An 18,259-nucleotide genomic window follows, 5' to 3' on the forward strand; every position below is an offset into this window, starting at 1 on the left:
CGCTTCAGACCTTCTGTGCATGAGCGGGTGGTTAGATACCAGCGACCGCTCGCAACCCCCTGTGCCCCTGTATGTCATCCACACTTCCCAGCCAGCACCCCTTGGAGGGTCCAATTTTTGTAATAAAAAGGTACCCGTTTATATTCCCAGTCATGATCTCACCCCGCCCACCATCGTACCCCAAATATGACAAACGAACAAACTATAACTGTCCAATTCCACCACAAATCGAGTCACCTGATAAAAACTAATTGTTAGCATGTAGACCACAATTGAACATTCAGGGAATTTAACTGTAAGAAAAATAACTAATTCAGTAGAGACTGACACCCAACAACGGGGGAGGCGAGTGGGTTATTCATTCTGTGGTCACTGGGGCCCTCTGGTCTGCGATCGCGAGAAAGAGACGCGTTCACCGAACGTGGCTGCCTTATTAAGGCCGGCCCGTGAAGTCACTGTTGTGCACGACCCCATAAACACAAACAGTGCCTCCGGGGCCGCGGACCCCTTTTCAGCCAATTGGCGGTAATTTTGTTGCGGGGCAGGGGCCCGGGGGGACTGCCGCTCCCTGACCCCCACCCCCACGTTCGTCAGCCCACTGCCGCTGCCATAAGCAGGGCCCCCCTGATTGAGGTGGCCCCCATGCATTTGCAACAAAGAAAATACAAAGAAAAAAACTAGTTCCTTGTATAGCAGGTTTTTATACAGTGGCGTTCAAAGAGATGCTCAGTTTTTAGGGGTTGGAGTGCGCAGTTTGATTTTTCTCTCACATCTTCCTAGTACACTGTGGGCTCCACCCTAGGCTTTTCTGTTCCACACAAAAGTTCACAACTATACCACCATCCGATGGGGGAGAGACTTGCACTTTTGTTCCTCTTTGGTCCACCCTGCCTCTTATGTTTCAAAGTATGGGTAGCCCAGACCAGGCAGTTCATAAGTAAATTCTTTTGTAGGCCTCCTAAGGGAGAATATCAATGACTTGCTAAAATTCACTTTTAGTCGAGGGGGAGGGTGGAGTGTTTCCATTTCTGCAATGCCTCTGCAATGGGCGACATATCCATTCTTAGGTTTCTGACATAAATAAGCATGTCATCCGCATATTAGGAGATGATATCTGTCTGATCGCCAAAGGGGATGCTGAAGTCTCCCGCTGGAACCTGAATCTTATCTGCAAATGTTTCCCGTGCCGGGGCACTCCATGTAAGAACTGCATAGCTATCATAAATATGCTGTCCTATTTTGACTTTGGCCCAAAGTCTGAACGTTCCCGAACCCGGAACACAGAGGCCCCATTCAGGGTACAAAATACCTGTTCCAGAGCCAATGAAATGCAGGCAGAATGCGGTCTCGTTTATAAGTGTGTACAATCTACTATTTAAGACTGTATTAGGGCAAAGACATCATTGTGGAACATGCAACTCACAGTGCACTGTACTATTCATGAGAAATAACTATTAACACATTCGCATTTTGGGTGTAAAACATTCTTTTGTTTATTAAAATTTAACAGGCAACTAAAATATACCACTTTATGGTAAATAAACCCCATCCTTAATAATTTAGGATCTCCTTGCTGTGAATGTAGAAGGGATTCTACAGCCCTGTTCCCTGACCCACTCATCGATCACTTTCAGCAGTGCCACTTGGCTATGTTCTATGTTTGTGAAGCACTATGGACTCAATTCCATTACCTGAAGGCTTCTAAAATGTGGACTTTATAGCAGCTGACCTCAGCACTAGTTACAGCAGAGTGAACCTCTCAACCATCAGCAATTTTCCAGAAGTCTGGGATCACATTTGGGGTCTCACAAACCTAGGACCTAGGGGCAGTTCCTCCTCAAGGGCGGAGGAGCATCGCCCCGCCTGCTGCGAGTGCAGCAGGCAAACACAAATACAAAAAAATGGCATTGTAATGCCACTTTCATTTGCCACTTGCTCGATGGGGGCAAGGGGCAGGGTTGAATCCTGGGATTGCAGGATGACTGCTTGGTCTACAGTGCATATGTCGAATTGGCCGATTGTCTTGCGATGGCCAGACCGACATGTGCACTGAAGACCCAGCAATCCCAGGGCTGTGAAACTGCAGGGGGGTTGCTGGCACGTGCCTCAGCCTCAAAATCAGTGCTGAGTTAGCCTGTTCCAACCAATCCTGGAGCTGCTCTCATGCTGATTCCAGGGAATGCTGGTATTAACAGCACAAGAGCAGCTCCAGGATTGGCTCGATTTGCATTCCACTGGGCAGGAAGGAAGTCATTCCCTTTTCTGCTCATGTACACCAGTATCGAGGGAGGGAAGTGCAGCACTGGGAGGGGGCTGCATTAATGATGAATTGTGCACCATCGCGCCCCACCATATTTTTGCATTGCAAGCCACCACTGCTAGGACCTCTCTCAGGAAAAGTTTGAGAGACATCCTGGAGAACTCTCAAAATATGAGTTCTCCCAGGGCCTATAAGTAGGAAGGCTCCTATAATGGTATCCTGCACAGAACTACACCCAATTCTCAACTGTTCCACACTTTCCTTCCTCTCAACACCAACTCAAACAATCACAATGATGACATCACAGGTGCTGAAGCTCTGGTTGGCACTGGAGCATGCTCACAACGAGAAGGCTACACACAAGTCACATAAAAATAAAGAATGAAAACGCAGAGGAAAGGCAGCTTCAAATAAGTAAATAAACAGATGCCATCATGACTATTGTCTACTCTAGACTGAATTTCACTGATTAACTAGGTAGTGCCACAGTATTGCTCCGCTACAAGCTGTAGATTTGTAGGCCTCCTGGATGTTACATTCCGAAGGGAGATGCTGGGTCATCAAGGCACAGAACGTACGCTGCCCAGCTCTGGATTTCTCTGAAAGTGGACTAGGCTTACCTGATGCACTTGAGGCCATGCATGACTTTACTTCATATTTAACTTGTATAGCTCCTGCTACATCCTGCTCCGGGCTTCCTTGCCCGATTCTCCTTTTCCCACATCATTTCAGCAGGAAGCATGTGGTTGTAAATGGAGAGAGGATGAAGAGAAAGCAGTGTGTGCATGCACAGGGCTACAGAGGGTGTGGCACAGAGCTGCAGGGTTGTGGCACAGGGCCGCAGGGGCTTGACGGGCCTACTGCAGGCCTATTATAACAACCTTTTAGTGCCCGACGAGGGAGTACAAGGGGCTAGATTTTCCTTGGTTACCTTACATTATGTTCTTCTTCTCCACTGCTGGGAAGCATCTGTATCGTGAGTAGGGGTGTAGGAGACAATAAACCTCTGGGGGGACAGTGACAGCCTTGGGGACTTTTCAATTCACCCTTTACAAACAGCCCGTTGTTTACAAACTGCAGGCTCTGATAAAAGTACACAATCTTATAATTTGGACATGAAATAGGGAGAAAGCAAGGCATGTTTTCACAGTTTGAAAGTCCGTTTTATTGTTATTTTACATTCACAAAGTAATTAGACCAAAAGTGAAAAAAACATGTTGATTAATCTTGCGTCTTCATGCACCGAGCAAATAAAGGTAGGAGGGAAAAAAGGAAGAACAAACCCTTTGTGCTCCACACCGATCATAACCCTTGCCTCAGGGAAATTGGAACAACGCTGAAAATATCAAAAGTGATCAGGTACAATTGTAAACTGTCCTGTGAAACCGTAGTTCTATTAACACTCCTATTCCTTTGTGTAATCTTGGGAAGCTCAGCTCATCAGTCAAAACTGGGAGCATTTACACTGAAAAAAGGTCTTGGTGGGGTAGACTACATAATACATGGGAATCTGTAATCCCTCTACAAAAATCAGTCATTAATTTCTTTATAATAGACTACTTGTGACACACCAAGTCACCGATTATAAAGAAAAGATGTCAGAACTCGACTATAATAAGGTTATTACAGGCAAGTTCACACATGACAATGCCTTCTGCCAAAGCCAGCAGGCAAGGTGAAAGGCAGGTCAGGTCACAGAACATAATTAATTTAACTGTTTAAAGCCACTAATCAAATAATGCTTTTCTTTCTTCTGCTATATTTTATTAGCTTAGAATGACTGAGTCTACGCACTAAGGCTTTAAGTGGTTTGTGGGAAAGTTGATGGTGTGACCATGTATTATATGGGATAAAGTACCCTCAGGCATACATGAAAAGCATATTGCACGTCACATCGGAGTTCCATACCTTATAAATAAGCATTGGCAAAGCCAGTAGGTCTTGCCTAGATAAGAGCTAATGTCTTTGCGAATGTGTTTTAGCCACGTTGTACACTAGCATGGCTACTGTTCAGCATGGCTAAAAGTTAATGGCATAAAGGAGAATGGCATGTCATAAAGTGTTGTTGATTAGTATGCCACAGAGTGTCGTGAAGTGAGTAGAATATCATAGAGTAGAGTAGTGTCATAGATTGAAGTAGAGTGTTGTAGAGTGGAGTGGAAGAGTATCCTAGAGTGAATAGACATAAAGAAGAGTGGAGTGTCATAGAATGAAGTAAAGTAATGTGGAGTGACATCCAGGAGGCTGAATAGAGTGTTGTTGAGCGTAGTGCATTGTAACATTGTACAGTATAGTAGATTGAAGTGGCATATAGGGGGTCATTCCGACCCTTGCGGTGGGCCCACGGAAGCACCGCCAACAGGCTGGTGGTGCTTCAATGCCCATTCTGACCGCGGCGTTAAAGCCGCGGTCAGAAAAGGGAATCCGGCGGTTTCCCGCCGGATTTCCCCTGCTTGGGCTGAATCTCCATGGCGGCGCTGCAAGCAGCGCCCCCATGATGATTCCGACCCCCTTCCCGCCATCCTGTTCCTGGCGGTTTTTACCGCCAGGAACAGGATGGCGGGAACGGGTGTCGTGGGGCCCCTGGGGGCCCCTGCACTCCTAACAGGGCCCCATAAAGATTTTCACTGTCTGCATTGCACACAGTGAAAATCGCGACGGGTGCAACTGCACCCGTCGCACCCCTGCAACTCCGCCGGCTCCATTCGGAGCCGGCTTCATTGTTGCAGGGCCTTTCCCGCTGGGCTGGCGGGCGCTCCTTTGGCGGGCGCCCGCCGGCCCAGCGGGAAAGCCAGAATGGCCCCCGCGGTCTTTTGACCGCAGAGCGGCCAAATGACGGTTTCCGCTTGGCGGGCGGCGCCCGCCGCCCGCCAATGTCGGAATGAGGGCCATAGTGTCTCTGGAGTGGCATAGTGCGGAGTAGTATGTCATAGAATGGAGTAGAGTAAGGTGGCATTGAGTGGCATACAGGGAGTTGCATAGAGAGTCACAGAGTCAAGTAAAGTGTTGTAAAGTGGCACAGAGTGGAGTAGAGTTTCAACGGAGTAGAGTGTCAGAGTGGAGTATCATGGAGTGTAATGTCATTGAGTGAAGTGTCGTGGAGCGGTCTAGAGTGAAGTGGTGTAGAGTACAGTATTGCAGAATACATTGGTGTAGAGTGCAGTGGCGTAGAGTGCATTGGTTTTGGGTGAAGTGGTGTAGAGTGCACTTGTTTATAGTAGAGTACAGTAATATAGAGTACTTTGATGAATAGTAGAGGGGCGCAGATTGAAGTGGCACATCATAGATTGCAATGGCACAGAGTGAAGTGGTGCAGAGTGCTGTGTCATAGAGTGATGTGGTACATGGTAAATTGGAGTGGTGCAAGGTAGAGTAGGGTGGCGTTGAGTGCATTGGTGAAGAGTGCAGTGATGTAGAGTAGAGTGGTGTAGAGTGCAGTGGCATAGACTGCAATGGTGTAAAGTGCAGTAGAGTGGCATAGAGTTGAGCAGTGCAGAAAAGAGTGCAGTGGTGCAGAGTAGAGTGGTCTAGAGTTCAGTGGCAAAGAGTGCAGTATTGCAGAGTAGAGTGTTGTAAGCGGCAGTGGTATAGTGTAGAATAGCATAGAGTGCACTGGTGTAGAGTGGTGCAGAGTAGAATAGAGAGACGTAGCAAGGGGTCATAGAGTGCAGTGATGTGCAGTGATGTAGAGAGCAGTGGCATAGAGTGCAATGTGCAGAGTAGAATAGAGTGCCATAAAGTGAAGTGGCGTAGGGAAGAGGGCTGCAGAGTAGAGTATAGTGGTGAAAAGTAGAGTGTTGCAGAGTAGAGTATAGTAATGTAGAGTGCTGTGGCATAGAGTAGTGCAGAGTAGAGAGGTGTAGAGTATATTGGAGTGGTGTAGGGTAGATTGGAGTGGTGCAGGGCAGATTGGAGTGGTGTAGCAGAGGGTGGAGTTGCATTGAGTGCAGTGGCATAGAGTAGATGGCTTCAGAGTAGAGTGAAGTGCCCTAGAGTGGAGTGGTATAGAGTAGATTAGAGTGGCATAGAGTGCAGTGGTGCAGGGTAGAGTGCTGTGGGGCAGAGTACAGTGTCATAGACTGCAGATTAGAGAGTCGTAGAGTACAGAGGGGTATAGTAGAGTGGTATAGAGTGCAGTGGTGCAGAGTAAAGTGGGATAATATGCTGTGGCACCAAGTGCTGTGGTGCAGAGTAGATTGGCGTAGAGTGCAGTGGTGGAGAATGCATTGCTTTTCAGTAAAGTGGTTAAGAGTCCATTGGCGTGGAATGCAATGGTGTAGTGTACATTGGTCAGAGTATAACAGGGTAGATTTCAGTGGTATAGTGTACAGTGGTGCAAAGTAGAGAGGTGTAGAGCGGAGTTGTACATCATCATGTATGCAGTGGCATAGAGTGCTCTGGCATAGAGTGGCACAGAGTGGAAAAGAGTGGCGTAGAGTGTAATGGCAGAGAGTAGATTGTTTCAGAGCAGAGTGAAGTGGAGTAGAGTGGAATGGTGCAGGGTAGAGTGTGGTGGCTTTGAGTAAAGTGGTGTAGAGTAGAGTGATGTTGAGTACAGTGGTGCAGAGTGCAGTGATGTAGAGTAGATTAGAGTGGCGTGGAGTGGATTGGCATAAGGTACACTGGCCTACAGTGGAGTGGTACAGAGTAGAGTGCATTAACGTAGAGTGTATTGTTGTGGAGCGGAGTTGCGTAGAGTGGAGTGGTGCAGAGCAGAGTGAAGTGGCCCAGACAGGAGTGAGGTAGAGTGCATTGGCATAGAATAGAGTGGTACAGGGTAGAAGAGTGTGGTGTAGAATGGGGTGGTGCCTAGTAAAGTGCAGTGGCATGGAGAGGTGCAGAGTAGAGTGGAGTGGCGTAAAGTGGATTATGCATGGTGTGGTAGCGCACTGCCATTACAGATAACACCCGCCAGGGTGGAGGGCGGCGGAAGCACCGCTAACAAGCTGGCGGTGCTTCCTGGGCTATTCTGACCGCGGCGGTAAAGCCGCGGTCAGAAAAGGGGAACCGGCGGTTTCCCGCCGGTTTTCCCCTGGCCCAGGGAATCCTCCGTGGCGGCGCTGCTTGCAGCACCGCCACGGGGATTCCGACCCCCTTCCCGCCAGCCTGTTTCTGGCGGTTGTCACTGCCAGAACCAGGATGGCGGGAACGGGTGTCGTGGGGCCCCCACACAGGGCCCCATACAGATTTTCACTGTCTGCTTAGCAGACAGTGAAAATCGCGGCGGGTGCCACTGCACCCGTCGCACCCCTGCAACTCCGCCGGCTCCATTCGGAGCCGGCTTCCTCGTTGCAGGGGCTTTCCCGCTGGGCCGGCGGGCGGTCTTTTGACAGCGGGCGGTCATTCGGCGGTAACCGCATGGCGGGCAGCGACCGCCGCCCGCCGCGGTCAGACTGACCGCCTTAGTGTGTTGATTTGTTTTGATTATATTAAAATAATTTGTTTCCTCCACACATATATTCTTCAATATCTGCACATTTCATTTATAGACATTTAAATGTTGTTGTTTGGTTGGAAAAAATAGCATCCTACAGCCTTCCTTCAGCACACCCCCAGGTGCCAGCATGATTGTCATATGAATCCTCTTACTTTGAAGCCAGAGAGAGAAAGATAAACACCAAGCTCCAAGGGAAGACAAAGGCCCTCATTATGACATTGGCGGTAAATCCCACTTACCGCCATGCCACGCTGACTACCGCCAACTTAGCGCCGCCGCCGCGGATATCTGTTCACCATAATATGACACACATACACCAATCTGTCAGAGTTCAGCCACATACACAATTCCCCTACCCCCAAGGTCAGTGATAAACTGGCGGTATCAAAACCCACACTATAACGCCTACAGAATAACGCTCATCACATTATGACCCACGAATCACCACGGTGGACATTCAAACCATTGGCGGTACATACCGCTGCGCTAAAAATGTACGCACATAAACAAAACAACATCACATTGGACAATTCAAACAACACACACCTGACACCCATACACACACCACACACACACACTCACACCACTATAAAACACACACCCACATTACCCACAAGCCTTTACCATTACAAACAATTGCTACCAGAGAGAAAGCAAGACCACAGACACAACCTGAGCCACACACTACTCACACCTATAAACCACTCACGCACCCCACTTCACACACCCAACACATAACCCAGCACGCCCTCACCTACACACCTCACACAACACCCATGGCACCACAAAGACACCCCCGATTCACAGAGGAGGTGCTAAGGGTCATGGTGAGGGAAATCATCAGGGTAGAGCCACAGCTATTTGGATAACAAGTGTAGCAGATATCGATAGCTAGGAAGATGGAGCTATGGCGGAGAATCGTGGACAGGGTCAATGCCGTGGGATAGCACCCAAGAACTAGGGATGACATCAGGAAGAGGTGGAACGACCTACGGGGGAAGGTACGTTCCACTGCAGCAAGACACCGATTCACTGTACAGAGGACTGGCGGTGGACCCCCACCTCCTCCCCATGGGAGGAGCAGGTCTTGCCAATCCTGCCCCCTGACGGCCTGGCCAGAGTAGGAGGAGGACTAGACCCTGGTAAGTCAACTCTTTACTACTATCACCCCCCTACCTGCATGCCATCACATACCCTCACCCTCACTCCCATCACTCCACCACTACCCACACACCCCACTATCACATCTCACTCATCCCAGTGCCAAGCCCTGCATGCGTCACCAATGCATGGACACCCCGCACAGCCCTGCATGGACACCCATCACTAAAGCATGCACATTAGAGAGAATTAGCTATCCCACCATACACCAACGTACACAAGTGAATGCTGCCAGGGCAAATACAACCAAAGAGGGCAAGTCACGGATGCACAATATGTCAGACACAGAAACCATAACACGTCATTTACCCCAGCCAATGTCAGCGGAGAGGAGGTGCCAGAAATATCCAGTCCCCAAACAGAAGAGGCCCACACTGACAGCAACTCTGGTCTTCAGGATCTGGATGACCAACCTGGCCCATCAGGGACCACTGAACAGCCGGTTACCCAGCCCAGTCACACACCACCACCACCACCTCCCCCATCAGGAAATACCACCACAGCACCCACCCAGTGTACCCAAACCTCTGTCCCCAGGACACATCAATCAGCAGTGTGTCCACCTCTACAGGGACCCCAGGGCACACCTCAAACCCATGACAATCAGGGATCTGGGGTCACTGGCAGTGGGCACATGGTTCAGGGGACAGAGGCACCCATTGTCTGTAAGTGGTGGGAAGACCTGAGATGCTGGGTATGGAAGTTGGTGGAGGCCCAGCTGGGGATGGCCTCCCAACGAGGAAGGTATGCCGTCGAACCCTGACCCTCTGATGGCTTCCCTGAGCTGGATGGGCACTTGAGGGCATCACAGCAGCCACAAGGGGGTGAGTACAGTGGCCATCATTACAACTTACGCATGGTAGGGTGGATCCCTGTGTCTCCAATGGTGAGTTCTTTCCCTTCTGAGGTCTGTTTCCACCAGACTTTTGATGTTGTTGGTACTGCCCCGGAAAAGGTGGCGGTTTCCAGGGTCTTAATATGGTGGGCGGAACTTTGATTTCTGCCTGGCTGTAGGCGGCTACCGCCGTGGTGGCTGTCGGTTTGGTACATTGGCTGTCTGTCAGAGATCTCTCTGCCATGGTCATAATTTGGCTGTGATTACCGCCGGACTGTTGGGGGTATTACCGCCACTTTAACACCAACCTCCAGGGTTGTAATGAGGGCCAAAGTCTGTCATTTGACCTTGGTCTTTGAATGCACAGCAAGTGTGGCAAGATAAGAACAAGATTTAAATGCCTGTTTACAGAAGTTGAATACTGATGAATAAACCAAGTTAATGTAAGTTAAACCACAAAGCCAATGGTAAGCAATGGGCGGAATGTATTCCCAGGGAAGCTTTCCAAATGTCCCCTAAATGTCTTTAGCAAACCAGACAGATGTACGGTCTGGTTGGCTTCGACCTAATGAACTCAGCCTTTGGCTCTTTCCTCTATATGGTTATGGAACTCCTCTGTGGTTTGTAATATCCTAATAATGTACAACAGGGGGTACTTTATCCCTTATATTAAGAACTGTGTACTGAAAGATATAACCTCATTCAAGACTAAGGGCCTGATTACAACTTTGGAGGAGGTGTTAATCCGTCCCAAAAGTGACGGTAAAGTGACGGATTTACCACCAGCCGTATTACGAGTCCATTATATCCTATGGAACTCGTAATACGGCTGGTGGTATATCCGTCACATTTGGGACGGATTAACACCTCCTCCAAAGTTGTAATCAGGCCCTAAGTGAAACTACACACTAAACCTCCATACCCCTAAATCCCGGGCCTGTGCTCCATCCGCCACCCCTACATCACTTGGAGGGGTGCTGGGCGTAACAGAATATTCATTATGAATCAATTATGATACATGTCAGAAGATTGACTGAGAGATCTTTCCCTCTGCAACACACATATATGCAGCACTACCACTCCCTTCTTTGAGACCCAAAGATATCTGAGGTCTGCTATGTACCTTTTTATTCCATGCTGCTGAAGACGACAATGTTGAACCATCGACCTCCTTTGGCCTAACTCACACATCAGAGTAAGGATTCTATGCCCATGAAATAAATGCTGCCACTACTGGGAGATCTGACAGACTAGAATACAATATACCATCTAACCACTGAAACAGTCAAACCGTATCTTGCTACTTAGGGCCTTTCAAACACGCTCTTATGGGCATGGACTGCACTCACTGTAATTTCCCTTAACATTGTGCAATGTGTGCAGAATTATGCTAATGCATTGATATGAACAATGTATTGCTTATGTCTTGGTCAGCTATCACTAGGGCCACGGGAATTTTGGGAGTGTGCGCAGCAGTGTTTTTCGCATAATATGGATTCACCGCATTTGCCACAAAATCCATCATATGCTGCATATTCTGCAGATTTAAACAAGAAAAATGTTTCTACCTCAAACTTCAAAAGTTACTAAAATGCAGCAATACTTTGCTGCCCAGTGGAAGGCACCTTTGCAAAAGTTCACTGGTAACCTTTCTTTTGCTTGCTGCTATATTTAGGCGTTAAACTGGTACTAATGAGGTGCAACCTAAGCCCAGAAAGTGTTAGCAAGTGCAACAAGCACTGGCAAAGCCAATATGTTTCACCTTTGTTTTTTCTTTTGCATTCTATCTTACTAACTGGATTATAAATATTTAAAAAAGGATATAGTAAAGTTTGTTTTAAATTTGATAAACCGTTAGTAGTTGTTAATGTTGTGTTGTATGTTGAATTAATATACCAGGGCTCCAAACTTATAATTTGTATCTTATTTAATATTGCATTGTATTAGAGTATGGTAATGTGTCGTTAGTAAAGTGCCACTGCTCCTGCTGCACCATTCAAATCATACCCCTTTTAAGTGCAAGGTACCTCAATTGTGACTGCCTGTTTAGTAATAAAATATAGCATTATTGGTGTTTAGAGGAGCTTTGACAACTTTTGGCCCTGGTGCCATTGCACCTGCTGCACCATTCAAATCATGACCTGAATGCCTGTTTAGAAGTAACATTTAGTAATCATTTGTGTTTAACAGGGTTCCTGGAGCTTTTGGGCACGGTGCCACTCCACCTGCTGCACCATCCAAATCATGACCCTAATGCCTGCAAGGTAACTGCACTTGTGACTGCTAGTAGTAAAATAGAGGGGTTCCTAAAGATTTTGGCCCTGTGTCACTGCGCCTGAGCACCACTAAAATCACGACCCTAGTATCTGCAAGGTAACTGCACTTGTGACTGCTTGTTGAGTAGTAAAACTTAGCAATGATCTGTGTTTAGAAGGGTTTTGACAGCCTGTGACGCCGGTGTCACTGCACCTGCTGCACCATTAAAACCATGGCCCTAGTGCCTGCAAGAAAACTACACTTGTGACTGCCTGTTTAGAAGTAAAATGTAGTAATAATTTGTGTTGAGTGGAGTTCTTAGTGCTTTTAGGCATAGTGCCACTGCACCGGCTGCACTATTCAGATCATGACTCGAATGCCTGCAAGGTAACTGCACTTCTGACTGCCTGTTTAGTTGTAAAATATAGCAATGTTTGGTGTTTAGAGGAGTTCTGACAACTTTTTGGCCTGGTGCCACTGCACCTGCTTCACCATTCAAATCATTACCTTAGTGCATGCAAGATAACTGCACTTATGATTGCCTGTATAGTAGTAATATATTGCATTATTTTGTGCTTAGAGGAGTTGTGACAACTTTTGGCCCTGGTGCAACTGCACCTTCTCCGCCATTAAAATCATGACCCTATTGCCTGCAACATAACTGCACTTGTGACTGCCTGTTTAGTAGTGAAATAGAGGGGTTCCTAGAGTTTTTGGCCCCAGTGTCACTGCACCTGAGCACCATTAAAATCATTACCTTAGTGCCTGCAGGCTCACCACACTTGTGACTGCTTGTTTAGTAGTACACTTTGGCAACAATCTGTGTTTAGAGGGGCTCTAACACCTTCTGGCACCGATCCCACTGTTCCTGCTGCACCATTAAAGCCATACCCTAGTGCCTACAAAATAACTGCACTTGTGACTGCCTGTGTAGTAGTAAAATATAGCAGTATTTGGGGTTTAGAGGAGTTCTGACAACTTTTGGTCCTGGTGCCACTGCACTTGCTGAAGCATTCAAATGATGACCCTAGTGCCTGCAAGACAACTGCACTTGTGACTGCTAGTTTAGTTGTAAAATATAGCAATAATTAGTGTTCATTGGGGTGCCTAGAGCTGTTGTTCCTGGTGCCACTGCACCTGCTGCACCATTGAAATAATGCCCCTAGCGCCTGCTAGATAACTGCACTGTTCCTAGATCTTTTGGCCCCAGTGTCACTGCACCTGAGCACCATTAAATCATGACCTCAGTGTCTGCAAGCTAACCACACTTGTGACAGCCAGTTTACTAGTAAAATTTAGCAATAATCTGTGTTTAGAAGGGTTCTGACATCCTGTGACCCTGGTGCCACTGCACCTGCTGCACCATTCAAATCATGACCTGAATACCTGCAATGTAACTGTATTTGTGACTGGCTGTTTAGTTGTACAATATAGCAATATCTTGTGTTTAGCAGAGTTCTGACAACTTTTGGCCCTGGTGCCACTGCACCTGCTACACCATTCAAATCATGACCCTAGTGCCTGCAAGATAACTGCATTTGTGAATACATGTTAATAAGTCACAGAGAGGATAATAATTTGAAATAAAGCATCACCCAATTATACAAATGACTTTTATTTTACCCCTTCGCTGCCAGGCCTTTTCCCCCTCCTGTGCTGAACCTTTTTTTGGCTATTTGGGGCAGTTCGCGCTTAGGCCCTCATAACTTTTTGTCCACATAAGCTAGCCAAGCCAAATTTGCGTCCTTTTTTTCCAATATCCTAGGGATTCTAGAGGTACCCAGACTTTGTGGGTTCCCCAGAAGGAGGCCAAGAAATTAGCCAAAATACAGTGAAAATTTCGTTTTTTTTCAAACAAATGGGAAAAAGGGGCTGCAGAAGAAGGCTTGTGGTTTTTTCCCTGAAAATGGCATTAACAAAGGGTTTGCAGTGCTAGAATCACCAGCTTCCAGCTTTCAGGAACAGGCAGACTTGAATCAGAAAAAACAATTTTTCAACACAATTTTGGCATTTTACTGGGACATACCCCATTTTTACGATTTTGTGTGCTTTCAGCCTCCTTCCAGTCAGTGACAGAAATGGGCATGAAACCAATGCTGGATCCCAGAAACCGTAACATTTCTGAAAAGTAGACAAAATTCTGAATTCAGCAAGGGGTAATTTGTGTAGGTCCTACAAGGGTTTCCTACAGAAAATAACAACTGAAAAAGAAAAATATTGAAATTGACGTGAAAAAAACATCAATTTTTCTCTACGTTTTACTCTGTAACTTTTTCCTGCAATGTCAGCTTTTCGAAAGCAATATACCGTTACGTCTGCTGGACTCCTCTGGTTGCGGGGGTATATAGGGCTTGTAGGTTCATCAAGAACCCTAGGTACCGAGAGCCAATAAATGAGCTGCACCCTGCAGTGCGTTTTCATTCTATGCCGGGTATACAGCAATTTATTTGCTGAAATATAAAGAGGGTAAAATAGCTATCAAGAAAACCTTTGTATTTCCAAAAAGGGCACAAGATAAGGTGTTGAGGAGCAGTGGTTATTTGCACATTTCTAAATTCCAGGGTGACCATACTAGCATGTGAATTACAGGGCATTACTCAAATAGATGTCTTTTTTACACACTCTCTTATATTTGGAAGGAGAAAATGTAGAGAAAGACAAGGGGCAATAACACTTGTTTTGCTAATCTATGTTCCGCCAAGTCTCCCGATAAAAATGATACCTCACTTGTGTGGGTAGGCCTAGCGCCCGCGACAGGAAACGCCCCAAAATGCAACGTGGACACATCACATTTTTTTAAAGAAAACAGAGGTGTTTTTTGCAAAGTGCCTACCTGTAGATTATGGTCTCTAGCTCAGCCGGCACCTAGGGAAACCTACCAAACCTGTGCATTTTTTAAAACTAGAGACCTAGGGGAATCCAAGATGGGGTAACTTGTGGGGCTCTGACCAGGTTCTGTTATCCAGAATCCTTTGCAAACCTCAAAATTTGGCTAAAAAAACAAGATTTCCTCACATTTCAGTGACAGAAAGTTCTGGAAACTGAGAGGAGCCACAAATTTCCTTCCACCCAGCGTTCCCCCAAGTCTCCCGATAAAAATGATACCTCACTTGTGTGGGTAGGCCTAGCGCCAGTGACAGGAAACGCCCCAAAACACAACGTGGACACATCACATTTTTTGAAAGAAAACAGAGGTGTTTTTTGCAAAGTGCCTACCTGTAGATTGTGGCCTCTAGCTCAGCCGGCACATAGGGAAACCTACCAAACCTGTGCATTTTTGAAAACTAGAGACCTAGGGGAATCCACGGTGACTTGTGGGGCTCTGACCACGTTCTGTTACCCAGAATCCTTTGCAAACCTCAAAATTTGGCTAAAAAAAAAATTTGCCTCACATTTCGGTGACAGAAAGTTCTGGAATCTGAGAGGAGCCACAAATTTCCTTCCACCCAGCGTTCCCCCAAGTCTCCCGATAAAAATGATACCTCACTTGTGTGGGTAGGCCTAGCGCCCGTGACAGGAAACGCCCCAAAACACAACGTGGACACATCACATTTTTTTAAAGAAAACAGAGGTGTTTTTTGCAAAGTGCCTACCTGTAGATTTTGGCCTCTAGCTCAGCCGGCACCTAGGGAAACCTACCAAACCTGTGCATTTTTGAAAACTAGAGACTTAGGGGAATCCTGAATGGGGTGACTTGTGGGGCTCTGACCAGGTTCTGTTACCCAGAATCCTTTGCAAACCTCAAAATTTGGCTAAAAAAACACGTTTTCCTCACATTTCGGTGACAGAAAGTTCTGGAATCTGAGAGGAGCCACAAATTTCCTTCCACCCAGTGTTCCCCCAAGTCTCCCGATAAAAATGATACCTCACTTGTGTGGGTAGGCCTAGCGCCCGTGACAGGAAACGCCCCAAAATACAACGTGGACACATCACATTTTTTGAAAGAAAACAGAGGTGTTTTTTGCAAAGTGCCTACCTGTAGATTTTGGTCTCTAGCTCAGCCGGCACCTAGGGAAACCTACCAAACCTGTGCATTTTTTTAAACTAGAGACCTAGGGGAATTCAAGATGGGGAGAGTTGTGGGGCTCTGACCAGGTTCTGTTACCCAGAATCCTTTGCAAACCTCAAAATTTGGCTAAAAAACACATTTTCCTCACATTTCGGTGACAGAAAGTTCTGGAATCTGAGAGAAGCCACAAACTTCCTTCCACCCAGCGTTCCCCCAAGTCTCCCGATAAAAATGATACCTCACTTGTGTGGAGAGGCCTAGCGCCCGCGACAAGAAATGGCCCAAAACACAACGTGGACACATCACATTTTTTCATAGAAAACAGTGCCTACCTGTGGATTTTGGCCTCTAGCTCAGCCGGCACCTGGGTAAACCTAGCAAACCAGTGCATTTTTGAAAACTAGAAACCCAGGGGAATCCAAGATGGGGTAACTTGTGGGGCTCTGACCAGGTTCTGTTACCCAGAATCCTTTGCACACCTCAAAATTTGGCTAAAAAACACATTTTCCTCACATTTCGGTGACAGAAAGTTCTGGAATCTGAGAGGAGCCACAAATTTCCTTCCACTCAGCATTCCCCCAAGTCTCCCGATAAAAATGATACCTCACTTGTGTGGGTAGGCCTAGCGCCCGCGACAGGAAATGACCCAAACACAACGTGGACAAATCACATTTTTTCATAGAAAACAGTGCCTACCTGTGGATTTTGGCCTCTAGCTCAGCCAGCCCCAGGGGGGGCAGAAATGGCCCAAAATAAATTTGACCCCCACCCCTCTCAACCCCCCCTGCCCGTGAGCGACCCTTGCCTACGGGGTCGCTCCCCCTGCGGCACCAAAAAAAAAATCCCCGGTGCCTAGTGGTTTCTGCCCCCTTGGGGGCAGATTGACCTAAAATCGGCCAATCTGCCCCCAAGGGGGGCAGAAATGGTCTAAATACAATTTGCCCCCCAGGAGAGCGACCGTTGCCTAATGGGTCGCTCCCCATCTCTAAAAAAACAAACAAACAAAAAAGAAAACACAAAAAAACAATTTGCCCTGGCGCCTAGAGGTTTCTGCCCCCCTGGGGGCAGATCGGCCTAATAACAATAGGCCGATCTGCCCCCGGGGGGGCAGAAATGGCCTAAAATAAATTTGCCCCCCCAACTCCCCCCCCGGGAGCGAACCTTGCCTACGGGGTCGCTCCCCCTGCGTGACATTGGCGCCAAAAAACAAATCTCCGGTGCCTAGTGGTTTCTGCCCCCTTGGGGGCAGACTGACCTACAATCGGCCAATCTGCCCCCAAGGGGGGCAGAAATGGTCTAAATACAATTTGCCCCCCAGGGGAGGGACCCTTGCCTAATGGGTCGCTCCCCATCTCTAAAAAAACAAACAAACAAAAAACTAAAACACAAAAAAACAATTTGCCCTGGCGCCTAGAGGTTTCTGCCTAATAGCAATAGGCCGATCTGCCCCCGAGGGGGCAGAAATGGCCTAAAATAAATTTCCCCCCGGGGAGCGACCCTTGCCTACAAGGTTGCTCCCCTTGCGTGACGACGCAAAAAAAAAAGATCCCTGGTGCCTAGTGGTTTCTGCCCCCGTTGGGGGCAGATTGACCTAAAATCGCCCGATCTGCCCCCAAAGCGGGCAGAAATGGCCTAAATACAATTTGCCCCTCCATCTCTAAAAAAACAAACAGACAAAAAAAAAAAAATTGCCCTGCGCCTAGAAGTTTCTGCCCCCCCTGGGGGCAGATCGGCCTAATAACAATAAGCCGATGAAATGGCCTAAAATAAATTTGCCCCTCCAGGGGAGCGACCCTTGCCTAAGGGGTCGCTCCCCATCTCAAAAAAAATAAATAAATAATTGCCCTGGCGCCTAGAGGTTCCATAGCAAGATGGCTGAAATGTTTACACACATTTCAACGCAAATTGACTTGCACTCAGTTCATCATTTCACGTACAAACACTAACAAGTAACCAATCACCAAAAACCGGAAGGTTTGCTAACTGGATTATAAATATTTAAAAAAGGATATAATAAAGTTTGTTTTAAATTTGATAAACCGTTAGTAGTTGTTAATGTTGTGTTGTATGTTGAATTAATATACCAGGGCTCCAAACTTATAATTTGTATCTTATTTAATATTGCATTGTATTAGAGTATGGTAATGTGTCGTTAGTAAAGTGCCACTGCTCCTGCTGCACCATTCAAATCATACCCCTTTTAAGTGCAAGGTACCTCAATTGTGACTGCCTGTTTAGTAATAAAATATAGCATTATTGGTGTTTAGAGGAGCTTTGACAACTTTTGGCCCTGGTGCCATT

Source organism: Pleurodeles waltl, chromosome 7 (genome assembly GCF_031143425.1).
Source record: "Pleurodeles waltl isolate 20211129_DDA chromosome 7, aPleWal1.hap1.20221129, whole genome shotgun sequence".
Taxonomy (NCBI): domain Eukaryota; kingdom Metazoa; phylum Chordata; class Amphibia; order Caudata; family Salamandridae; genus Pleurodeles; species Pleurodeles waltl.